Source organism: Struthio camelus, chromosome Z (assembly GCF_040807025.1).
Source record: "Struthio camelus isolate bStrCam1 chromosome Z, bStrCam1.hap1, whole genome shotgun sequence".
Classification (NCBI taxonomy): Eukaryota; Metazoa; Chordata; class Aves; order Struthioniformes; family Struthionidae; genus Struthio; species Struthio camelus.
Genome location: NC_090982.1, coordinates 89806916 through 89831065, shown reverse-complemented (window position 1 = coordinate 89831065; position 24150 = coordinate 89806916). Strand labels below are relative to the sequence as shown.

The 24150-nt window shown below is 60.0% G+C and overlaps 2 long non-coding RNA genes across 8 annotated transcripts; both read right to left on the bottom strand.

The window, feature by feature from the left end:
• Positions 1 to 642: 642 nt before the first annotated feature.
• Positions 643 to 4284, bottom strand: LOC138064722 (uncharacterized). Of its 3 annotated transcripts, none has more exons than XR_011137970.1 (3): positions 3848 to 4284; positions 3340 to 3423; positions 643 to 1730 (listed from the first exon to the last, which is right to left on the bottom strand). It is a non-coding gene; the product is annotated as an uncharacterized lncRNA (long non-coding RNA). The 3 variants fall into 3 exon arrangements; XR_011137969.1 differs by having other exon boundaries at positions 3873 to 4283; XR_011137971.1 differs by having other exon boundaries at positions 643 to 1727; positions 3873 to 4283.
• Positions 4285 to 5486: 1202 nt separating this feature from the next.
• Positions 5487 to 12981, bottom strand: LOC138064618 (uncharacterized). 5 transcript variants are annotated; one of them, XR_011137860.1, is made up of 3 exons: positions 12810 to 12952; positions 12476 to 12614; positions 5487 to 9037 (listed from the first exon to the last, which is right to left on the bottom strand). It is a non-coding gene; the product is annotated as an uncharacterized lncRNA (long non-coding RNA). The 5 variants fall into 5 exon arrangements; XR_011137861.1 differs by lacking the exon at positions 12476 to 12614 and having other exon boundaries at positions 12810 to 12981; XR_011137858.1 differs by lacking the exons at positions 12476 to 12614; positions 12810 to 12952 and adding an exon at positions 10476 to 12469.
• Between the last annotated feature and the right edge of the window lie 11169 nt (positions 12982 to 24150).

Sequence of the window (24150 nt, the reverse complement as noted above, 5' to 3'; positions counted from 1 at the left end):
GAAACCCCAACCAGACCTGAGGAAAGGTGTACTGTTTCTCTCTCCATGTGAAAGCCAATCTGTAAATCGATTTTTCTCTAGTGAGGGGAGTGACCAGGAAACAGCCACTTGTTATCTTGTCGCTTACCAACACCCTTGGGTGCACGAGGTACATCACAGCTATCCTCCCCGGGACGCCGCGCAAAAGTCCTTCTCGCGGGACAGCCTGCCTCCCCACACCTCCAGGCCATCTGCATCTACACGAGCGAGGGCACACGTACAAGTCTGCTCTGGGGAGGAACCTCAGCCCTAAAGGCAGGAATTAAAACAAAGACAGGGAGAGGCAAACATGTGTTCAGGGCAGACCCTGCCCTGTGCCCGCACGGAGCAGAGCACTGCCAGGCCCCTGAAAGCCCGCACCCTTTTCTCCCCGCAACGCATGCCTTGAGGTGGGCCGGAGAAATCCAGGCACCCGCAGCCACCCCAGGGACACCCTCGCCTCTCTGGTTCTGCTGAGCCCTCAGCGCAAGGTGGTTCCGGCCCTTACCCGCCACGGGCAATGAGTGCTGCCGCCTACCAGGAGAAACGCATTGCAAGGCAAAGCCTCCGGAATCGTCAGCGGGCGTATGACCGCCCCCTGGGTTTCTTCTCCTCTTCCTCTGCTCTCGAGGGAAGCTCAATAGCTAGTCCGCTTCTTCCTGCCTTTGCATGTCTAGAGCACCGGCTTATCGACTGCTCTCAGCTGCCTCCTGCGACGCGACGTTAGCGCTAGAAGCACATCCACCGTGTTGCTCGGTATTGGCTCAGAAAGGCGTTTGTTTACTAAAGGAAAGGAAAAGGCAAGAGTACTCCTGGGGAGAACACACGTATATGAACGCAAGCACCATATGAGGGAGGTCATATGCAATGGCAACACAATCTCTGCTTTACGCTCAGTTATGACAGTAAGGCAGTAAGCCAAACGAATACTAGTTTCAAACTTTCAAAGCAACGAACTTATAGAAACAACAACAAAAAATCCAAACTGTGATGAGGATTTCCCCAGAGTTAGCCCAGAAATACTACAAACCACAATAACGTATTTGCTTCCCCTCCAAAGGGTTGCAGCTGCATAAAGAGATACCGAGTTTGCCTTTAATCTCTGCTTTATTCAAAAAGGGGAGGGTGCTGACACACAAAGCCAGAAGGAAGGCTTCTCAGGGGAAAAAAAGCCAGAAGCTTGTAAGCGGCACAAAAAAAGCTTTACAAAGGGGGTGGGGGGTGGGGGGTGCAAAAAGCCCAAAAGAGAGAAGAGCTTAACAGAGTGAACTGGTGGTGCAAAATTGCAAAAGGAAGGATCGAGGGGCAGCAAAAAAGAAAAGGAAAAGGAAGGGATGTTGTGGGCTGGGCGAGGGAGAAGAAACAATTCAGGGTTCTGTGGGGACAAGATGGTGAAAGGGAGGACCTCAGGGGCAAAAAGAACCTCAGCGGAGGAACCTACAAGTCACAAAAAGCCAAACTCAGGCATCCGCAGAGCACAAATACTTGACAGGAGGGATCGGGGGAGAATGAAAGGCCAGAAGGTGGGCTCTGGGGTGCACATAATCCAAAGAGAGGTACCTTTCTCAGCACTCATCACGGCAGCACTCCGGCCTCTCCCCGTGCTGAAGATGGGCTGTGCCAGGATTCGCCATGTCCCCGCGATGCCATCCAGGGCCCATTTACCCACAGCTGGCTCCTTCCCCCCTCTGTCCACACCAAACCCTGACCTGCTTCGGGACAAGAAAGAGCAAAATAAGTGCCAAAACACTGCAAAATGGGTAAATTTGGGGGTAATGGGGAGGGCAGAAGACCATGGGGGACCCTAAGAACCCATCCAGAACGTGTAAGTATTGCTAATAATATTCAAAAGCTGCTTATACTCCTTGTTTTCTTCCCAGGGATTTTTTGCAAGCATATTCTAGATGAGATTTAAAAGGACAAAATTCCATAAAATTTGCAACCCCTAAACAAGCAATGACCTTACTCATTTAGCACTGTCAACCTCCTGCCTTTCTGTTTGTTACGCAAAGTAGATAGTCAAAAGAGAGCTCCGTGACAGTCTGCGCAGTTTTGAAGATTAAACACAAGGGATGTTTGCACAGAGCATCTCTACCACACTAAAGCATGAAAACATCAGCACTCTGATCATCTTTCGAGGTACTGCAGTCAGCAAGCTCAGAAGGCTCGTTCAGTTTCTAAAATATCTGGACTTTTCGAGTAGCGATCGCAGCTTAAAGGCTCTTATTGTCAGAAAAATCTAGTGGCTTGATTACTACAGGTATTATTAGCGGAAGCACACAGCCTTTTAAAAAGGGCAGATACTGTCTTTTACGTTTCCAGTGAATCCTCAGAATTCTCATTGCTTTTCATTAGGAGTCACCTTCAGCCGCAAGAGCGTTAAAAAGACCAAATACTTTGCTGTCAGGTCAGAACTTTCTGCTTCCTGGGGCCTAAAGGGACACGCGATTGTCTGCTAAAACAGGTACTAAACCCCCCAAAAGAGAGAGGGGAAGTCGGACAGAGAGATGGGATGGTACAGGGGAAAAGAGGGATAAGGAGGCGGCAAATAGATGGATGAGGAGCTGAACAGAGGGATGGAAACAGAGAAGACTGGAGAGGTGGATGGAGGGCTGAAGGGGCAAAGAGAGGTACGAAGAGGCAGATAGACAGAGCAGTTGGGGGGGGTGGTGGAGGGATGGGGAGCCAGGCAGAGGGACAGCAGGCAGGTAGTGGGATCGGGAGAGAAAGAGGACGACGAAGAGCTGGACAGAGCGATAGGGAGCCAGTCAGAGGGATGGAGAAGCAGACAGAGGGAAGCAGGTATTGACAGAGGGACGGGAAGAGTACAAGAGGGATGGGGAGCTGGGCAGAGCAACGAGTAGTTAAACAAAGGGATGGGGCACCGGACAGAGCTATGGGGAAAGAAAGAGAAAGATGGAGAGCTGGACAGAGGGACAGGGAGCAGAACCGGATGGACCCAGGCAGCCCGCCCGGGACAGCCCTCGACCCGCTCCAGCCCCGCTCACCCGCCGAGCGCTCTGCACACCGTTTTCCCCAAGTCCGCCTGTGGGCCTGCTTGCCCGAATCCCTGCGCCTCCAGAGCGCCTGCGTCCGCGAGAGCGAGGGCGCACGCACGGGCCCACACCGGGGAGGAACCTTGCACTCCGTCACGCCCTTTTACTACTGCTTGTGCATCAGCCCCTTTCAGACCGTCACGTGCGCACGCTTAACCCCCCAAATTCTCTCAGCCCTTAACAACTTCCGTACTCACGGCACCTAGCTTTCCCACGCTCTTCCCCGTCTTGTTTGAAAACCCTCCCAGAGCTCTTCTGTACTTACGTGCTTCCTTAAAACAGCATCACCGAAATCAACAAAACGGGTCGAGCGGCTCCTCCTCAGGTTGCTGGCCCTCGGAACACTATTCTGCAAATGAATCAAACCACCAAGGTCACCGGGAGGTTCCTGTTTTGGAGCTTCCTCTCCCCCCTCCCGCTCCCCCCCCCCCCAAGCTTTCATTACGGTTCCCTAACCTGGGCAAACGCAGGTCCTCCCTTAAGCACTGCAACAGTTTTTATTCTGGGGTCCCAAGTTCCCGTTATTGCTTGCTGCTAGGCAGCAAAGCAAGGCGAGGACAGGTCGGGTCACAGGTAACCCATCTAGCCATCCTAAATTCTCATTTTAGGCCTCGCCGGTTACTCCGGGTAAACAGACCAAAATAAAGCTCCAGACAGGCAGGTGAGGCTTCACACAGACCTCGCGGGCCTGCTAGCGCCAGCGATGCCATAGCGACTGGGCTACCAGGCGCTACTCCCCCCTCTCCTTTGCTGGTCCACGAAGCGTGGCTCACGGGTCACGGTAAGGACGCTGCCAACCTTCCTACGGCCGAAGGCTCCTCTTCGGGACCGGGCAGAGAACCTTTCCGCTGGCATTTGGATTCTCCTGGCCGCTCCTGACACGCGATAACTGACAGAGGTCTGAGGGCAGCAGCCCGTAGTTCTTCACGGCAGCATATAGTCCTTCCCCCATGACATGACAAGTAAGGAACAGACACACTGGCCCACTGCTGCAGTGCTGAGGAGGCACAGGCACCTGGAACGGCAGCTCCTGGCTGCCACAGAGCACGACGTGGCCAGCGGGTGGGAACCCTGTTGACAGCTGCACCTCCTGCCACCTCGACAGGCACAACATGATCTCCCAGAAACCCAGCAAGGGAAGCCAACGCCTCCCGGCATGCCTAACAGATTAAAATGGCCGCCCGGAAGCTCGGTGCTGGGACACTACATCTCCCAGAATGCTCCGCAGATGAAAATGGCCGCCCGGCAGCCCGGCGCCGGAAGACTACTGCTCCCGGCATGCCGCGCCCCCAAAACAACATGGCCGCCCGGAAGCTCGGTACCGGAAGAATACATCTCCCAGAATGCTCTGCAGACTAAAATGGCCGCCCGGAAGCCCGGCGCCGGAAGACTACTGCTCCCGGCATGCCGCGCCCCGCAGACAGCCTGGCCGCCCGGCAGCCCGGTGCCGGAAGACTACTGCTCCCGGCATGCCGCACTCCCAAACCAGCATGGCCGCCCGGCGCCGGAAGACTACATCTCCCAGGATGCCGCGGGCAGCAGCGCTCCGTGAGGTTGGACCCAGCGGCGATCCCGTCCCGTCCCCGGCAGCCGCCGTGGAGCCCGGAGCCCCCCGGCCCCGCGATCCCCGGCACCGCCGCGACCCTCCGCAGGGCTCCCCTGGGACCCCTCCGCCCTCCCGACACCACTCCCAGCCCCGCCGTAAAGGAACAGTGGAAAAAAGGAAGTTACCGGGCGACGACAGCGCAGACGGAGGGACTCTGCGGGGCCCGGAGGCGCCAGAAGGCACCCGGACAGCTCCTGGGCAGGGGAGAAAGCTCAGCAGAGAACTTTGTGGCGTGCTGCAAAACCAGCACTGGGCCCCGGGGCACACAGAGGGATCGGGGGCACCTCAGAACGTGAACGGAGGGGTCCTGAGGGCGTCGGAGGGCAAACGCAGGGCTGTGGGGCAAAGCAAAGTACGAGTGCAGGGTCTCAGTGCACACCGAAGGGGCAGCAGGACATGTCACAGGGCTCAGCGCGGCTGACGGGACGGTGCCTGCAGGCTCCCCCTGTCCCCAGGGAAAGTGTCTCCCAGCCCCAGGCGCACAGGCCCCCGCCACCGACACATGAGAGACGTTGCAGAGTGCTGAAAGCAAATCTGGGAGCAGTCTGGGGCCCTCACACTGCCCTGCGGAGCCCTGGCTGCCCCCAGGATAATGGGAAACTCCACCAAGAGCCCCAAGGGTCGAGGCAATGCAAGGGAAGTTACCCCGAGCCCTGTGAACAGCACTGGGGTCCCTGGGAACCGCAGGGACCCCCAAGAACAAAGGATGTGGGGACCAGCTCCCAATCCCAGACACAATGTGTAACCTCCTCCCCTGGGCATCATCTTCAGGCAAAGCGACGGCAGGAACCACAGACACGAGTGCAAAGAGTAAAGCAACTGTTTATTGTTTTACTGCGCAGAAGCAACACCTGGGAGGGAGTTTGCCATGGAGCTCAGTGCCAGCATGCTTCCCCTTACCCTGTGACACCTGAAGAGTCATCTCCGCACCAGCGTTCGTCGGTCCTTTGGGGAAGGGTCAGCTCCTGCTGCTGCCCTTGACGCGGCAGGCGTCTGAGTAGCTGACAGCCTATCCCCTCTACTTTTTCCTTCAGGGATAGGATTCAGCTCTGACAGGTGAGAAGATCTTTGATCTCTGATCCTGCCTGTCTGCACTACTGCCCTACCCCAGACTAGAGCCCTGCAAGACACTTTCACAGCTCTCACCTCACCTGTCACATCACCACTCTCAGTGCGATGGGCCTGCGCCTTATCAAATCCAGACCTCAGGTCAGTGCACAAAGCTGAACGCTGGGAACAGGGGAAGGTTAGGAACCCCAGAGAAGGGTTTGCACCCTGCTGCTTAGGCTTCGGGGCTTACAGTTTATTATCTAAGGATTCAGCCCTTGTCATTTATCAGTAAGGCGTAAGCCCTGAACCCTATGTGACAAATTGCAAATCTTGGAACCCAAGTGGTTGCTTTAAAATTTACGGATGAGGTTGGATTTTAAATCCTGCGCCCTGATCGCTAAGTCAGCAAACTGTAAACCCTGACTGATAAAGACAGCCCCACAAAATAAAGTAATAAACCATAGCCCCTGAGTGACAGACCCTCAACAACAAACTAAACAATAAACCTCAAGTGAAAAACTCCAAACCCTCAGCTTTAAGCAAGACACACCAAAGTACACATGAGCTTGCAAGTTTTGCCCACAGCTTAAGAAGTTTCCCCTTCATTTAGAAGTACAGCAGAACAGGAAGATATGCATCAGAATCACGTTACAGTTGCTGTTTATAAGCTTGGTCTTAGCCACCATTCAAATGTGAGCACATGCAAGAATCGCTCCACAGGACTGCAGTAAGCTGCACTTCCACTGAACCTACCTGAAACATTGCAAGCGCTTATTCAACTCCATTACAGACAATTAATATTTTTGGTCCCCTCAGCTCCATGGGCAAACATCCACAGCCAGTGACTCCAGCAACCACCTAGGGGACAACCACCTTCCACCTCCCAGCCCTGCACACACACAGTGCAGCCCCAAGACTTAGCTGCGTCCACGCTGCAAGTCAGAGCTCGACCTTCATGGCCAACCACAGATCTCCGCAGAGCTCCCAGCTGTGACACCGCTCCTTCGACTGCCAGACTATGCTTCAGCACCTGCAAAGAAGCCAGAACAGTTACTGAGAGGCCAGGCAACTGCGCAGCCCTCCTAGAACTACTCCCTTGTCCAAGGCCCGTAACTGTTCCCACAATTATGACTGACCCTCTACACTGCTCCAGTCACTCTCTCAGGCTCCGTTTTATCGCAAGGATGTCACGGCAGCCCTCACATACAGTCAGGCTCGCTCAGGCACTCGGCCACCTCCAGCCTTCGGTAGATGGTCCTCCTCAGGGAAACTGTGCCGCTGACGGACACTCTCAGAAAGCACTGTCCAGCCAAGGCAGGATAAAAACTAAGGCCTCCAAAAACTCCAAACTCTGGAGACTGAGCTGATGGGAAACTGACTCTGGCCTGGACAATGACAGAAGAAGGATTTTGCTTCACTCGTTCAGGCTGCCTAGCATGTGGCCCAAGTTAGACAGACCGTGCTGGAAATCCCTGTGACGTGACAGCGTGTTGGAAAGCAGAGCTGAGCACAGGCTCCTGGAAGAGGAGCAGAGTAAGGCTGATGTAGGGAAGACAACAGTTTGCATAAAGTCAGAAAACAGGGCTCAATGCCAGCGACACAATCACGACTCCAACTGCACCGCGCAGCAGCCCTGTCTGCGCACAGGCAGACAAGACACAGTAACTGCAGACTGCGCTGACGTGTAAGACGGACAACAGCAGCTCCAGACTGCCCTAGCACACCCTGCCCTACCTGCACCTGTCCTAACACCCGAATACTCAGAGCCTCTGCTAATCTCTACCACATGCTAATGTCTACCACATCCCCCCACAGCATCTTTGGCCCATTAGTGCTCCCCCACTGCACATCCGCAGCCCCATGCCTCTGCACAGAGTCACTGCAGGGGTATCTGACATGACCTGAACCAGGCAGATTGATGGGACCCTCTGGTTGCTACTGATCGTCTCTGCCGAGCACCAATTGCCTCTTGACACCTTCCACACCAGACAAAACACAAAGGAATGATGAACCTTCAGCTGGACAGAGGGACAGGGAGCAGAACAGAAGGAAAGAGGGATAGAGAGCTTGGCTGACAGATGGAAAAAGAAAGAGAAGGATAGAGACCTAGCCCCAGGGTCAGGGCCCTGGACAAAGGAAGAGAAAAAGAGGACAGAGGGCCAGACAGGTGGAGGGCTGAAGAGAGGACCAGGGAGCAGAAGAGAGAAAAAGAGGGATGTAGAAGTGGACAGAAGAATAAAGAGAGGAAAGGAGGGAAGGGGAAGCAGACAGAGGGACGGGAAGCAAAAGAGAAGGGTGGAGAACCAGACAGAGGAACGGGGACTGGAAGAGAGGGAAAGGGAGCCAGTCAGAGCAATGGGAAGAGAGTGAGAAGGACGAAGAGCCAACCAGAAAGGTGGAGAGAAAAAAAAGAGGGAGGGGAAGTCAGACAGAGAGATGAGATAGAGCAGGGGAAAAGAGGGATAGGGAGACAAATAGATGGATGGGGAGCTGAACAGAGGGACAGAAATAGAAAGAGAAGGCTGGAGAGGGGGAGAGAAGGCTGGAAAGGTACAAAGAGACAGACAAGAGCAGCAGAGGGATGGGGAGCTGGACAGAGGAACAGCGGGCAGGTAGTGGGACAGAGAGGGGAAAAGGATGATGGAGAGCTGGATAGAGCGATAGGGAGCCAGTCGGAGGGAGGAAGATATTGACAGAGGGATGCAAAGAGTACCAGAGGGATGGGGAACTGGGCAGGGCACTGAGTAGCTAAACAAAGGGACGGGGTATCGGACAGAGCTACGGGGAAAGAAAGAAAAAGATGGAGCGCTGGACAGAGGGACAGCGAATGGAACCAGATGGATCCAGACAGCCCGGAACAGCCCTCAACACGCTCCAGTTCCACTCACCTGCTGAGCTGCAGAGCTCTCTGTGTACCGCTGGGCCCAAAGTCCACTTGGGCACTGCTGTGTGGAGGACCCGCAGCCACACCGAAAGGCACGTGGAGGCCACTTGTGGGCCTGCTTGCCTGTATCCCTATACCTCCAGAGTGTCTGTGTCTGCAAGAGCGAGGGTGCACCCACGGGCCCACTATTCCCCTCTCTCCTTGGCTGGTCCATGAATTGTGGCTTATTACTCACAAGTCCAGTGAGGATGCAGCCAACCTTCCTACAGCCGAAGTTCTTCAGCAGGACCACGCAGAGAATCTTTCCACTGGCATTTGGATTCTCCTGGCCGCTCTTGACACGCTGTAACTTACAAAGGTCTGAGCGCGGTAGCCTGTAGTTCTTCATGGCAGCATGTAGTCGATCCCCGATGTTCTGAATACCTAAGATTAACACAATTTATAAACACAAAAATACTGCCGCTATAGGGTGTACAGTCAAGCTACAATTTCTGCCACCAAAGAAAACCCCTCCGTGTCTGCCAGAATGAGCCATATGCATCAGCGCCTATAGCTCAAGGCTAGCAACCCCTCCCAGGTGACGTTCTTCTGGCAGGCTGCGTGTCTGAACTCCTCCGTCTTGCCTAAGAGTCTCCGCTGGGACGTTATAACTTTGTCAGCCAGCGCTTGTTGATGGAGGCACGGTAAAATCCATCATCCTCCGAAAGTATAAAGCAAAGCAAAAAAAAAAAAAAAATCAGAGCTCTGCAGAAAATCATAAGACAAACCCGTTTATATGCACAAAAGCAGATCTAATATACACACAAGCAAAGCAAACGAGCACAGGCAAGCCACAAATACCGCTTCCCCCAACTCCCCTTTTGGAAGCCATGAAGACACTTGGGTTGCTGTGAAAGGGAAGTTAGACTAAGTAGCTCCTAGAGCTTAATCTTTCAGAAGCCTTCTGTGTCCACATTTTTGGCACAACCACGCTCTACCCCTCATTCAATTCAGATGCACAGAAGATGATCCGCTTCTTGGTACACTTGCACTGTAACTCCCCCCTTGTTAAGATCAGTGCCCACTGTCCCACTTAGACAGAGGATACTCTGCTGCCTATTTATTTCCCTGACATGAGCTAGTTTAGAGGGAATTGAGCAGATTGGGCTGCATCTGGGCTGATAAAAGGTAAAAGTCTCAAAGACAGTTACAGCCCAGATTGCTTCTAAACAGTCTTTCTCACAGCCAGAGAGTTTCTGTTCGGGCCTCAAAGGGGATGTAAGGATGATGCCACTGGCACCCACTTTCCCTCTACTGCTCTTTTGCAGCAGCGCTGCTCCCATGGAATCAGTAGATGTGGGAATCCTTACTGAAAAAGGCTTGCCTTGTCCTGGGAATTTGAGGGCAGGAGATTTTACAGCCGCTTCTTTCAGTTGAGTGAAAGCAGCATCATGTTCCTTGTTCCAGCTCCATTCCTGACTCCTTTCCCGTAATTCCCACCGTGGTCTGCCGATACCACGCAAGTTATATTAACACTGCCGGAGGAAATTAAATCCTCCTAAAATTGCCCTAAAGTTGGAACTGACAAGAAAGAGTCTTAATTTCATAAGGCTTTAACCTTTTTTCTAGCTACTATATTCCTGTTTCCCCAAATACCATTGCCATATCAGGAACCTGGGGTTGCACCAATTGAGCCTTCCTGAAATTCACCTCTTAATTTTACAATTCAGATACTTCTCTCTCACTCTCACTTCCTCTTCGGGAACTCTGGTCACTTGACTATCATTCCCCTATGATAATAAGTTGCTGTCTTGTAGCTCTTAAAATATGATGCTTCATAGATACATAAAGTCACATGCAAAGAAATATGTATGCAGCATACTTTTTGTAACACGTGCAGACCTTCTGTTATATGTTGGTGATCTGTTATCCTGATCACTATTCCTAGGGATCCTTCCTCAACAGGAGGAATGGGGTTTCCCTTTTGGGGAGATGGAGACAGCAGTTATAACAGCCCTCGGCATCATACGTTACAGGTAAACAGTTTGGTAACAAAACATACAGCAACTAGGGCTAGGTTATTAGACAGGCAGGCACATCACCTAATACACACCTATGCCATCTTCCATGAAACCTTAGTCTGGTTCAGTGTTATTGTACCATTCAATATCCTTTCTCAAACCCTTGTATACACATGCTTAACCAACAATTCTCTCAGTCTTTAACTACATGGAAGAATGACAGCACTTAATTTGCCTGCCTCTGTTTCAAACCTGTTACCTTTTTGATACATCTCCTAGATTATTCCTCCTATACGTGGATGCTTGCCTTAGAGGCAATGACCAAAGGTGAACAACTGGATCACTAGGTCTAGCTGCTTCTCTTCAAAACGTTCTCCTTCAGTGGACTACCCTGCCAAACAAACCCAAAAGACTGATGAGGCCACAAGGGTATAGATTTTTTGCACCACTTCTCCAGGGCTTTCAGGGTGATTGACATAACCCCTGCTCTTCACATTACTCAAAGCTACATTCATCTACTGCCTAGGACTAACCTGTTTCTATTTTAAGAGGGGGTTGTTGTTTGTTTCAACTTTACGTATAGTCCATAATCTGCTATGCATCATCTCTAGCCCCTTCTGCTTTTACAGAACTTTTGGTAATTACAGGTGGTAATTAATAGCACCCATTGTCCCATGGATTGGAGTAACACATCTCTCCTTCTCTGAGGACGTGCCTAAGACCCACACTTTTTTCTACAGTATGGTTGGGGGCTTCCCATAGCCCTTCAGCGTTCCCTTAGGCTTTTCCTGAGCCTTTTATTTGTTTAGGTTATTCCTTAGCCTGCAATTGTATGTTAATGTTCTCCTTAAGCATTGCACAGAGCACAATTATCCTAGACCAGCCGCATTTAGAAAGTCCTCTTGCAGGCACAGAGGGTCCCGAGAGGTGGCTCAGAAAAAGAGAGAGAAAAATCGGTTTGTCATCTGTGCACCCACCTGCCAACATTCTTCACCAAGAAGTGCTGCAAATTCTCTTTTCTCCAAAGCAGGACTGAGTCAAGGGGGACACAGATCACACCCTCTAATTAGGACACCTCGCTGCTGTGGGGACAGGGTCTAGGAGTGGTTTTAGGACTGTATGGGGCTTGGAGGGGGAAAGTCTGGAGTCAGTGACAATGTTGTGGCAGGGTTTGGAGGCATTTTGGGGTCTGTAGGGGTGTTAGGACAGGATCTGTGGGTGGTTTCTTGGCTTTTGGGGGAGCTGGAAGCAGGAAGGGTGGGAATCTGCAGGGCCCTCAACGGCAGGGGTGCCACCCCAGATGCGTACTGAGTGCACAGCAGTGCTGCATGTGGCTGTCAGCTTTGCAGGAGAAGCCACTGGAAGAGGAGGAAGGATCTACGAGCTTGTACAGAATGCCAGAAGAGGCAGCAGGGAACTCACCAAGAGCCCAGAAGAGCTGTGAAGGACCCCACCTTCCAGACAAGAGGCATCAGGCTGCTGTGCCACTGCTGGAGACACCCACACTCCTGTGCAGCATACGCGTGCCTGGGGAGATGTAAGAGGCAACGGAGGACCCATCGACACACACTGGACTGGGGAACCCCACAGCTGTGGGGCAGCTGTGCAGGAGGGCGCGGGGCTCAGCGAGGCTCAGCAGGGGTTACAGTCAGTTGGTACCCGGGTTGGCTGGGGCCCACAGTCTGTGCCTGCGACTGGGGGAGGCCTCAGGGCGCCTGGGCGTATTTTTCCCCTGTCCACCTTCTCGTTTCCCTAGCTACAACTCTCAAGTAAACGTTCTCGGCGCTGCGCTAACTGCACCTGGCTCAAAGTGACCTTAAGTCGGTTTGGTCCGGTAGCTTTAAGCTTCCTTGCGACTTACCAGCACCCTCGGGCAGGCCTGCCGCGACGGGAGCCGTCCGCCCAGCGCCGCTCCGGGGCCCGCCAGCCTCGCCGCTCCTCCCGGCCGCCTCCGCAGGGGCGAGCGCCCGCCCCGGCCGCGCCAGGGAGGAACCGGGGCCCTGAGGGCGACACACGGCAAACGGACGGTCAAACCCGCGCTCCCGGCAGACCCTGGGCCGCGCTGCCGGCGCGGCGCGGCGCCAGGCACGAGCCCCCTCCCCAAATCTCGCCCCGCACCTCCGCCTCCACGCAGCGACGGCCCCCGCGGGCAGAAACCGCCCGACGCCCGCGGCCGCCCGAGGGGACGCGCTCACCTCACCGGGGCCCCCAGATCTCCGACTCCGGGCGGCCTCGGCCCGCACCCGCCGCCGCCCCAGCGAAAACTCCGTCCCCGCGCGCCGCCATGCTGCTGCCCGCCGCCGCGCATGCGCCGCCCTCCGCGCATGCGCCGATCGCGAACGGGGCGCGGGAGCGCGGGGGGCCCGGCTCTCGAGCACCGCGCATGCGCCCCGCTTCGCCTGCAGTACCCACTTTTCGCCAGCCGAGGGCACGAACGAGCGCCGACGAGCAAGTGCACCTGCGCCCCGCTTCGCCACGCCGAAACCACTGCGCCTGCGCCCCGCTTCGCCTGCAGTACCGATTTCTGGCCAGCCGAGGGCACCAACGAGCCACGCCGAAACCACTGCGCCTGCGCCCCGCTTCGCCTGCAGGACCGATTTCTGGCCAGCCGAGGGCACCAACGAGCCACGCCGAAACCACTGCGCCTGCGCCCCGCTTCGCCTGCAGTACCGATTTTTGGCCAGCCGAGGGCACCAACGAGCCACGCCGAAACCACTGCGCATGCGCCCCGCTTCGCCTGCAGTACCGATTTCTGGCCAGCCGAGGGCCCCCACGAGCCACGCCGAAACCACTGCGCATGCGCCCCGCTTCGCCTGCAGGACCGATTTCTGGCCAGCCGAGGGCACCAACGAGCCACGCCGAAACCACTGCGCCTGCGCCCCGCTTCGCCTGCAGTACCGATTTCTGGCCAGCCGAGGGCACCAACGAGCCACGCCGAAACCACTGCGCCTGCGCCCCGCTTCGCCTGCAGTACCGATTTCTGGCTAGCCGAGGGCACCAACGAGCCACGCCGAAACCACTGCGCATGCGCCCCGCTTCGCCTGCAGTACCGATTTCTGGCCAGCCGAGGGCACCAACGAGCCACGCCGAAACCACTGCGCCTGCGCCCCGCTTCGCCTGCAGTACCGATTTCTGGCCAGCCGAGGGCACCAACGAGCCACGCCGAAACCACTGCGCCTGCGCCCCGCTTCGCCTGCAGGACCGATTTCTGGCCAGCCGAGGGCACCAACGAGCCACGCCGAAACCACTGCGCCTGCGCCCCGCTTCGCCTGCAGTACCGATTTCTGGCCAGCCGAGGGCACCAACGAGCCACGCCGAAACCACTGCGCATGCGCCCCGCTTCGCCTGCAGTACCGATTTCTGGCCAGCCGAGGGCACCAACGAGCCACGCCGAAACCACTGCGCCTGCGCCCCGCTTCGCCTGCAGTACCGATTTCTGGCTAGCCGAGGGCACCAACGAGCCACGCCGAAACCACTGCGCATGCGCCCCGCTTCGCCTGCAGGACCGATTTTTCGCGCTGCAGTACCGATTTCTGGCCAGCCGAGGGCACCAACGAGCCACGCCGAAACCCAGTGCGCCTGCGCCCCGCTTCGCCTGCAGTACCGATTTCTGGCCAGCCGAGGGCACCCACGAGCCACGCCGAAACCACTGCGCATGCGCCCCGCTTCGCCTGCAGTACCGATTTCTGGCCAGCCGAGGGCACCAACGAGCCACGCCGAAACCCAGTGCGCATGCGCCCCGCTTCGCCTGCAGTACCGATTTTTCGCCAGCCGAGGGCACCAACGAGCCACGCCGAAACCACTGCGCCTGCGCCCCGCTTCGCCTGCAGTACCGATTTCTGGCCAGCCGAGGGCACCAACGAGCCACGCCGAAACCACTGCGCCTGCGCCCCGCTTCGCCTGCAGTACCGATTTCTGGCCAGCCGAGGGCACCAACGAGCCACGCCGAAACCACTGCGCCTGCGCCCCGCTTCGCCTGCAGTACCGATTTCTGGCCAGCCGAGGGCACCAACGAGCCACGCCGAAACCACTGCGCCTGCGCCCCGCTTCGCCTGCAGTACCGATTTTTGGCCAGCCGAGGGCACCAACGAGCCACGCCGAAACCACTGCGCATGCGCCCCGCTTCGCCTGCAGTACCGATTTCTGGCCAGCCGAGGGCCCCCACGAGCCACGCCGAAACCACTGCGCATGCGCCCCGCTTCGCCTGCAGGACCGATTTCTGGCCAGCCGAGGGCACCAACGAGCCACGCCGAAACCACTGCGCCTGCGCCCCGCTTCGCCTGCAGTACCGATTTCTGGCCAGCCGAGGGCACCAACGAGCCACGCCGAAACCACTGCGCATGCGCCCCGCTTCGCCTGCAGTACCGATTTCTGGCCAGCCGAGGGCACCAACGAGCCACGCCGAAACCACTGCGCCTGCGCCCCGCTTCGCCTGCAGTACCGATTTCTGGCTAGCCGAGGGCACCAACGAGCCACGCCGAAACCACTGCGCATGCGCCCCGCTTCGCCTGCAGGACCGATTTTTCGCGCTGCAGTACCGATTTCTGGCCAGCCGAGGGCACCAACGAGCCACGCCGAAACCCAGTGCGCCTGCGCCCCGCTTCGCCTGCAGTACCGATTTCTGGCCAGCCGAGGGCACCCACGAGCCACGCCGAAACCACTGCGCATGCGCCCCGCTTCGCCTGCAGTACCGATTTCTGGCCAGCCGAGGGCACCAACGAGCCACGCCGAAACCCAGTGCGCATGCGCCCCGCTTCGCCTGCAGTACCGATTTTTCGCCAGCCGAGGGCACCAACGAGCCACGCCGAAACCACTGCGCCTGCGCCCCGCTTCGCCTGCAGTACCGATTTCTGGCCAGCCGAGGGCACCCACGAGCCACGCCGAAACCACTGCGCATGCGCCCCGCTTCGCCTGCAGTACCGATTTCTGGCCAGCCGAGGGCACCAACGAGCCACGCCGAAACCACTGCGCCTGCGCCCCGCTTCGCCTGCAGTACCGATTTCTGGCCAGCCGAGGGCACCAACGAGCCACGCCGAAACCACTGCGCATGCGCCCCGCTTCGCCTGCAGTACCGATTTCTGGCCAGCCGAGGGCACCAACGAGCCACGCCGAAACCACTGCGCATGCGCCCCGCTTCGCCTGCAGGACCGATTTCTGGCCAGCCGAGGGCACCAACGAGCCACGCCGAAACCACTGCGCCTGCGCCCCGCTTCGCCTGCAGTACCGATTTCTGGCCAGCCGAGGGCACCAACGAGCCACGCCGAAACCACTGCGCATGCGCCCCGCTTCGCCTGCAGTACCGATTTCTGGCCAGCCGAGGGCACCAACGAGCCACGCCGAAACCACTGCGCCTGCGCCCCGCTTCGCCTGCAGTACCGATTTCTGGCTAGCCGAGGGCACCAACGAGCCACGCCGAAACCACTGCGCATGCGCCCCGCTTCGCCTGCAGGACCGATTTTTCGCGCTGCAGTACCGATTTCTGGCCAGCCGAGGGCACCAACGAGCCACGCCGAAACCACTGCGCCTGCGCCCCGCTTCGCCTGCAGTACCGATTTCTGGCCAGCCGAGGGCACCCACGAGCCACGCCGAAACCACTGCGCATGCGCCCCGCTTCGCCTGCAGTACCGATTTCTGGCCAGCCGAGGGCACCAACGAGCCACGCCGAAACCCAGTGCGCATGCGCCCCGCTTCGCCTGCAGTACCGATTTTTCGCCAGCCGAGGGCACCAACGAGCCACGCCGAAACCACTGCGCCTGCGCCCCGCTTCGCCTGCAGTACCGATTTCTGGCCAGCCGAGGGCACCAACGAGCCACGCCGAAACCACTGCGCCTGCGCCCCGCTTCGCCTGCAGTACCGATTTCTGGCCAGCCGAGGGCACCAACGAGCCACGCCGAAACCACTGCGCATGCGCCCCGCTTCGCCTGCAGTACCGATTTCTGGCCAGCCGAGGGCACCAACGAGCCACGCCGAAACCACTGCGCCTGCGCCCCGCTTCGCCTGCAGTACCGATTTCTGGCCAGCCGAGGGCACCAACGAGCCACGCCGAAACCACTGCGCCTGCGCCCCGCTTCGCCTGCAGTACCGATTTCTGGCCAGCCGAGGGCACCAACGAGCCACGCCGAAACCACTGCGCATGCGCCCCGCTTCGCCTGCAGTACCGATTTCTGGCCAGCCGAGGGCACCAACGAGCCACGCCGAAACCACTGCGCATGCGCCCCGCTTCGCCTGCAGGACCGATTTCTGGCCAGCCGAGGGCACCAACGAGCCACGCCGAAACCACTGCGCCTGCGCCCCGCTTCGCCTGCAGTACCGATTTCTGGCCAGCCGAGGGCACCAACGAGCCACGCCGAAACCACTGCGCATGCGCCCCGCTTCGCCTGCAGTACCGATTTCTGGCCAGCCGAGGGCACCAACGAGCCACGCCGAAACCACTGCGCCTGCGCCCCGCTTCGCCTGCAGTACCGATTTCTGGCTAGCCGAGGGCACCAACGAGCCACGCCGAAACCACTGCGCATGCGCCCCGCTTCGCCTGCAGGACCGATTTTTCGCGCTGCAGTACCGATTTCTGGCCAGCCGAGGGCACCAACGAGCCACGCCGAAACCACTGCGCCTGCGCCCCGCTTCGCCTGCAGTACCGATTTCTGGCCAGCCGAGGGCACCCACGAGCCACGCCGAAACCACTGCGCATGCGCCCCGCTTCGCCTGCAGTACCGATTTCTGGCCAGCCGAGGGCACCAACGAGCCACGCCGAAACCCAGTGCGCATGCGCCCCGCTTCGCCTGCAGTACCGATTTCTGGCCAGCCGAGGGCACCAACGAGCCACGCCGAAACCACTGCGCCTGCGCCCCGCTTCGCCTGCAGTACCGATTTCTGGCCAGCCGAGGGCACCAACGAGCCACGCCGAAACCACTGCGCATGCACCCCGCTTCGCCTGCAGTACCGATTTTTGGCCAGCCGAGGGCACCAACGAGCCACGCCGAAACCACTGCGCATGCGCCCCGCTTCGCCTGCAGTACTGATTTTTCGCCAGCCTAGGGCACCAACGAGCCACACCGAAACCCAGTGCGCATGCGCCCCGCTTCGCCTGCAGTACGGATTTTTCGCGCTGCAGTACCGATTTCTGGCCAGCCGAGGGCACCAACGAGCCACGCCGAAACCACTGCGCCTGCGCCCCGCTTCGCCTGCAGTACCGATTTTTCGGGCTGTAGTACCGATTTCTGGCCAGCCGAGGGCCCCCACGAGCCACGCCGAAACCCAGTGCGCATGCGCCCCGCTTCGCCTGCAGTACCGATTTTTCGCGCTGCAGGACCGATTTCTGGCCAGCCGAGGGCACCAACGAGCCACGCCGAAACCACTGCGCATGCGCCCCGCTTCGCCTGCAGTACCGATTTCTGGCCAGCCGAGGGCACCCACGACCCACGCCGAAACCACTGCGCATGCGCCCCGCTTCGCCTGCAGTACCGATTTTTCGCGCTGCAGTACCGATTTCTGGCCAGCCGAGGGCACCAACGAGCCACGCCGAAACCCAGTGCGCATGCGCCCCGCTTCGCCTGCAGTACCGATTTCTGGCCAGCCGAGGGCACCCACGAGCCACGCCGAAACCACTGCGCCTGCGCCCCGCTTCGCCTGCAGTACCGATTTCTGGCCAGCCGAGGGCACCAACGAGCCACGCCGAAACCCAGTGCGCATGCGCCCCGCTTCGCCTGCAGTACCGATTTCTGGCCAGCCGAGGGCACCAACGAGCCACGCCGAAACCCAGTGCGCATGCGCCCCGCTTCGCCTGCAGTACCGATTTTTCGCGCTGCAGTACCGATTTCTGGCCAGCCGAGGGCACCCACGAGCCACGCCGAAACCCAGTGCGCATGCGCCCCGCTTCGCCTGCAGTACCGATTTCTGGCCAGCCGAGGGCACCAACGAGCCACGCCGAAACCCAGTGCGCCTGCGCCCCGCTTCGCCTGCAGTACCGATTTCTGGCCAGCCGAGGGCACCAACGAGCCACGCCGAAACCACTGCGCCTGCGCCCCGCTTCGCCTGCAGTACCGATTTCTGGCCAGCCGAGGGCACCAACGAGCCACGCCGAAACCACTGCGCATGCGCCCCGCTTCGCCTGCAGTACCGATTTCTGGCCAGCCGAGGGCACCCACGAGCCACGCCGAAACCCAGTGCGCATGCGCCCCGCTTCGCCTGCAGTACCGATTTTTCGGGCTGCAGTACCGATTTCTGGCCAGCCGAGGGCACCAACGAGCCACGCCGAAACCCAGTGCGCATGCGCCCCGCTTCGCCTGCAGTACCGATTTTTCGGGCTGCAGTACCGATTTCTGGCCAGCCGAGGGCACCCACGAGTCACGCCGAAACCCAGTGCGCATGCGCCCCGCTTCGCCTGCAGTACCGATTTCTGGCCAGCCGAGGGCACCAACGAGCCACGCCGAAACCACTGCGCCTGCGCCCCGCTTCGCCTGCAGTACCGATTTCTGGCCAGCCGAGGGCACCAACGAGCCACGCCGAAACCACTGCGCCTGCGCCCCGCTTCGCCTGCAGTACCGATTTCTGGCCAGCCGAGGGCACCAACGAGCCACGCCGAAACCACTGCGCCTGCGCCCCGCTTCGCCTGCAGTACCGATTTCTGGCCAGCCGAGGGCACCAACGAGCCACGCCGAAACCACTGCGCATGCACCCCGCTTCGCCTGCAGTACCGATTTTTGGCCAGCCGAGGGCACCAACGAGCCACGCCGAAACCACTGCGCATGCGCCCCGCTTCGCCTGCAGTACCGATTTTTCGCCAGCCGAGGGCACCAACGAGCCACACCGAAACCCAGTGCGCATGCGCCCCGCTTCGCCTGCAGTACGGATTTTTCCCGCTGCAGGACCGATTTCTGGCCAGCCGAGGGCACCAACGAGCCACGCCGAAACCACTGCGCCTGCGCCCCGCTTCGCCTGCAGTACCGATTTTTCGGGCTGTAGTACCGATTTCTGGCCAGCCGAGGGCACCCACGAGTCACGCCGAAACCCAGTGCGCATGCGCCCCGCTTCGCCTGCAGTACCGATTTTTCGCGCTGCAGGACCGATTTCTGGCCAGCCGAGGGCACCAACGAGCCACGCCGAAACCACTGCGCATGCGCCCCGCTTCGCCTGCAGTACCGATTTCTGGCCAGCCGAGGGCACCCACGAGCCACGCCGAAACCACTGCGCATGCGCCCCGCTTCGCCTGCAGTACCGATTTTTCGCGCTGCAGTACCGATTTCTGGCCAGCCGAGGGCACCAACGAGCCACGCCGAAACCCAGTGCGCATGCGCCCCGCTTCGCCTGCAGTACCGATTTCTGGCCAGCCGAGGGCACCAACGAGCCACGCCGAAACCACTGCGCCTGCGCCCCGCTTCGCCTGCAGTACCGATTTCTGGCCAGCCGAGGGCACCAACGACCCACGCCGAAACCCAGTGCGCATGCGCCCCGCTTCGCCTGCAGGACCGTTTTTTCGGGCTGCAGTACCGATTTCTGGCCAGCCGAGGGCACCCACGAGCCACGCCGAAACCCAGTGCGCCTGCGCCCCGCTTCGCCTGCAGTACCGATTTCTGGCCAGCCGAGGGCACCAACGAGCCACGCCGAAACCACTGCGCCTGCGCCCCGCTTCGCCTGCAGTACCGATTTCTGGCCAGCCGAGGGCATCAACGAGCCACGCCGAAACCCAGTGCGCCTGCGCCCCGCTTCGCCTGCAGTACCGATTTCTGGCCAGCCGAGGGCACCAACGAGCCACGCCGAAACCACTGCGCCTGCGCCCCGCTTCGCCTGCAGTACCGATTTCTGGCCAGCCGAGGGCACCAACGAGCCACGCCGAAACCCAGTGCGCATGCGCCCCGCTTCGCCTGCAGTACCGATTTTTCGTGCTGCAGTACCGATTTCTGGCCAGCCGAGGGCACCCACGAGCCACGCCGAAACCCAGTGCGCATGCGCCCCGCTTCGCCTGCAGTACCGATTTCTGGCCAGCCGAGGGCACCAACGAGCCACGCCGAAACCCAGTGCGCATGCGCCCCGCTTCGCCTGCAGTACCGATTTCTGGCCAGCCGAGGGCACCAACGAGCCACGCCGAAACCACTGCGCCTGCGCCCCGCTTCGCCTGCAGTACCGATTTCTGGCCAGCCGAGGGCACCAACGAGCCACGCCGAAACCACTGCGCATGCGCCCCGCTTCGCCTGCAGTACCGATTTCTGGCCAGCCGAGGGCACCAACGAGCCACGCCGAAACCCAGTGCGCATGCGCCCCGCTTCGCCTGCAGGACCGTTTTTTCGGGCTGCAGTACCGATTTCTGGCCAGCCGAGGGCACCCACGAGCCACGCCGAAACCCAGTGCGCATGCGCCCCGCTTCGCCTGCAGTACCGATTTCTGGCCAGCCGAGGGCACCAACGAGCCACGCCGAAACCCAGTGCGCCTGCGCCCCGCTTCGCCTGCAGTACCGATTTCTGGCCAGCCGAGGGCACCCACGAGCCACGCCGAAACCACTGCGCATGCGCCCCGCTTCGCCTGCAGTACCGATTTCTGGCCAGCCGAGGGCACCCACGAGTCACGCCGAAACCACTGCGCCTGCGCCCCGCTTCGCCTGCAGTACCGATTTCTGGCCAGCCGAGGGCACCAACGAGCCACGCCGAAACCACTGCGCCTGCGCCCCGCTTCGCCTGCAGTACCGATTTCTGGCCAGCCGAGGGCACCAACGAGCCACGCCGAAACCCAGTGCGCATGCGCCCCGCTTCGCCTGCAGTACCGATTTCTGGCCAGCCGAGGGCACCCACGAGTCACGCCGAAACCCAGTGCGCATGCGCCCCGCTTCGCCTGCAGTACCGATTTCTGGCCAGCCGAGGGCACCAACGAGCCACGCCGAAACCACTGCGCCTGCGCCCCGCTTCGCCTGCAGTACCAATTTCTGGCCAGCCGAGGGCACCCACGAGCCACGCCGAAACCACTGCGCATGCGCCCCGCTTCGCCTGCAGTACCGATTTCTGGCCAGCCGAGGGCACCCACGAGCCACGCCGAAACCCAGTGCGCATGCGCCCCGCTTCGCCTGCAGTACCGATTTTTCGGGCTGCAGTACCGATTTCTGGCCAGCCGAGGGCACCAACGAGCCACGCCGAAACCCAGTGCGCATGCGCCCCGCTTCGCCTGCAGTACCGATTTTTCGGGCTGCAGTACCGATTTCTGGCCAGCCGAGGGCACCCACGAGCCACGCCGAAACTACTGCGCATGCGCCCCGCTTCGCCTGCAGTACCGATTTCTGGCCAGCCGAGGGCACCAACGAGCCACGCCGAAACCACTGCGCCTGCGCCCCGCTTCGCCTGCAGTACCGATTTCTGGCCAGCCGAGGGCACCAACGAGCCACGCCGAAACCACTGCGCCTGCGCCCCGCTTCGCCTGCAGTACCGATTTCTGGCCAGCCGAGGGCACCAACGAGCCACGCCGAAACCACTGCGCCTGCGCCCCGCTTCGCCTGCAGTACCGATTTCTGGCCAGCCGAGGGCACCAACGAGCCACGCCGAAACCACTGCGCATGCACCCCGCTTCGCCTGCAGTACCGATTTTTGGCCAGCCGAGGGCACCAACGAGCCACGCCGAAACCACTGCGCCTGCGCCCCGCTTCGCCTGCAGTACCGATTTCTGGCCAGCCGAGGGCACCCACGAGCCACACCGAAACCCAGTGCGCATGCGCCCCGCTTCGCCTGCAGTACGGATTTTTCGCGCTGCAGTACCGATTTCTGGCCAGCCGAGGGCACCAACGAGCCACGCCGAAACCACTGCGCCTGCGCCCCGCTTCGCCTGCAGTACCGATTTCTGGCCAGCCGAGGGCACCAACGAGCCACGCCGAAACCACTGCGCATGCGCCCCGCTTCGCCTGCAGTACCGATTTCTGGCCAGCCGAGGGCACCAACGACCCACGCCGAAACCCAGTGCGCATGCGCCCCGCTTCGCCTGCAGGACCGTTTTTTCGGGCTGCAGTACCGATTTCTGGCCAGCCGAGGGCACCCACGAGCCACGCCGAAACCCAGTGCGCATGCGCCCCGCTTCGCCTGCAGTACCGATTTCTGGCCAGCCGAGGGCACCAACGAGCCACGCCGAAACCCAGTGCGCCTGCGCCCCGCTTCGCCTGCAGTACCGATTTCTGGCCAGCCGAGGGCACCAACGAGCCACGCCGAAACCACTGCGCCTGCGCCCCGCTTCGCCTGCAGTACCGATTTCTGGCCAGCCGAGGGCACCAACGACCCACGCCGAAACCCAGTGCGCATGCGCCCCGCTTCGCCTGCAGGACCGTTTTTTCGGGCTGCAGTACCGATTTCTGGCCAGCCGAGGGCACCCACGAGCCACGCCGAAACCCAGTGCGCATGCGCCCCGCTTCGCCTGCAGTACCGATTTCTGGCCAGCCGAGGGCACCAACGAGCCACGCCGAAACCCAGTGCGCATGCGCCCCGCTTCGCCTGCAGTACCGATTTCTGGCCAGCCGAGGGCACCAACGAGCCACGCCGAAACCACTGCGCCTGCGCCCCGCTTCGCCTGCAGTACCGATTTCTGGCCAGCCGAGGGCACCAACGAGCCACGCCGAAACCACTGCGCATGCGCCCCGCTTCGCCTGCAGTACCGATTTCTGGCCAGCCGAGGGCACCAACGAGCCACGCCGAAACCCAGTGCGCATGCGCCCCGCTTCGCCTGCAGTACCGATTTTTCGGGCTGCAGTACCGATTTCTGGCCAGCCGAGGGCACCAACGAGCCACGCCGAAACCCAGTGCGCATGCGCCCCGCTTCGCCTGCAGTACCGATTTTTCGTGCTGCAGTACCGATTTCTGGCCAGCCGAGGGCACCCACGAGCCACGCCGAAACTACTGCGCATGCGCCCCGCTTCGCCTGCAGTACCGATTTCTGGCCAGCCGAGGGCACCAACGAGCCACGCCGAAACCACTGCGCCTGCGCCCCGCTTCGCCTGCAGTACCGATTTTTCGCCAGCCGAGGGCACCAACGAGCCACGCCGAAACCACTGCGCATGCGCCCCGCTTCGCCTGCAGTACCGATTTCTGGCCAGCCGAGGGCACCAACGAGCCACGCCGAAACCACTGCGCATGCGCCCCGCTTCGCCTGCAGTACCGATTTCTGGCCAGCCGAGGGCACCAACGAGCCACGCCGAAACCACTGCGCATGCGCCCCGCTTCGCCTGCAGTACCGATTTTTCGGGCTGCAGTACCGATTTCTGGCCAGCCGAGGGCACCAACGAGCCACGCCGAAACCCAGTGCGCATGCGCCCCGCTTCGCCTGCAGTACCGATTTTTCGTGCTGCAGTACCGATTTCTGGCCAGCCGAGGGCACCAACGAGCCACGCCGAAACCACTGCGCATGCGCCCCGCTTCGCCTGCAGTACCGATTTCTGGCCAGCCGAGGGCACCCACGAGCCACGCCGAAACCACTGCGCCTGCGCCCCGCTTCGCCTGCAGTACCGATTTCTGGCCAGCCGAGGGCACCAACGAGCCACGCCGAAACCACTGCGCATGCGCCCCGCTTCGCCTGCAG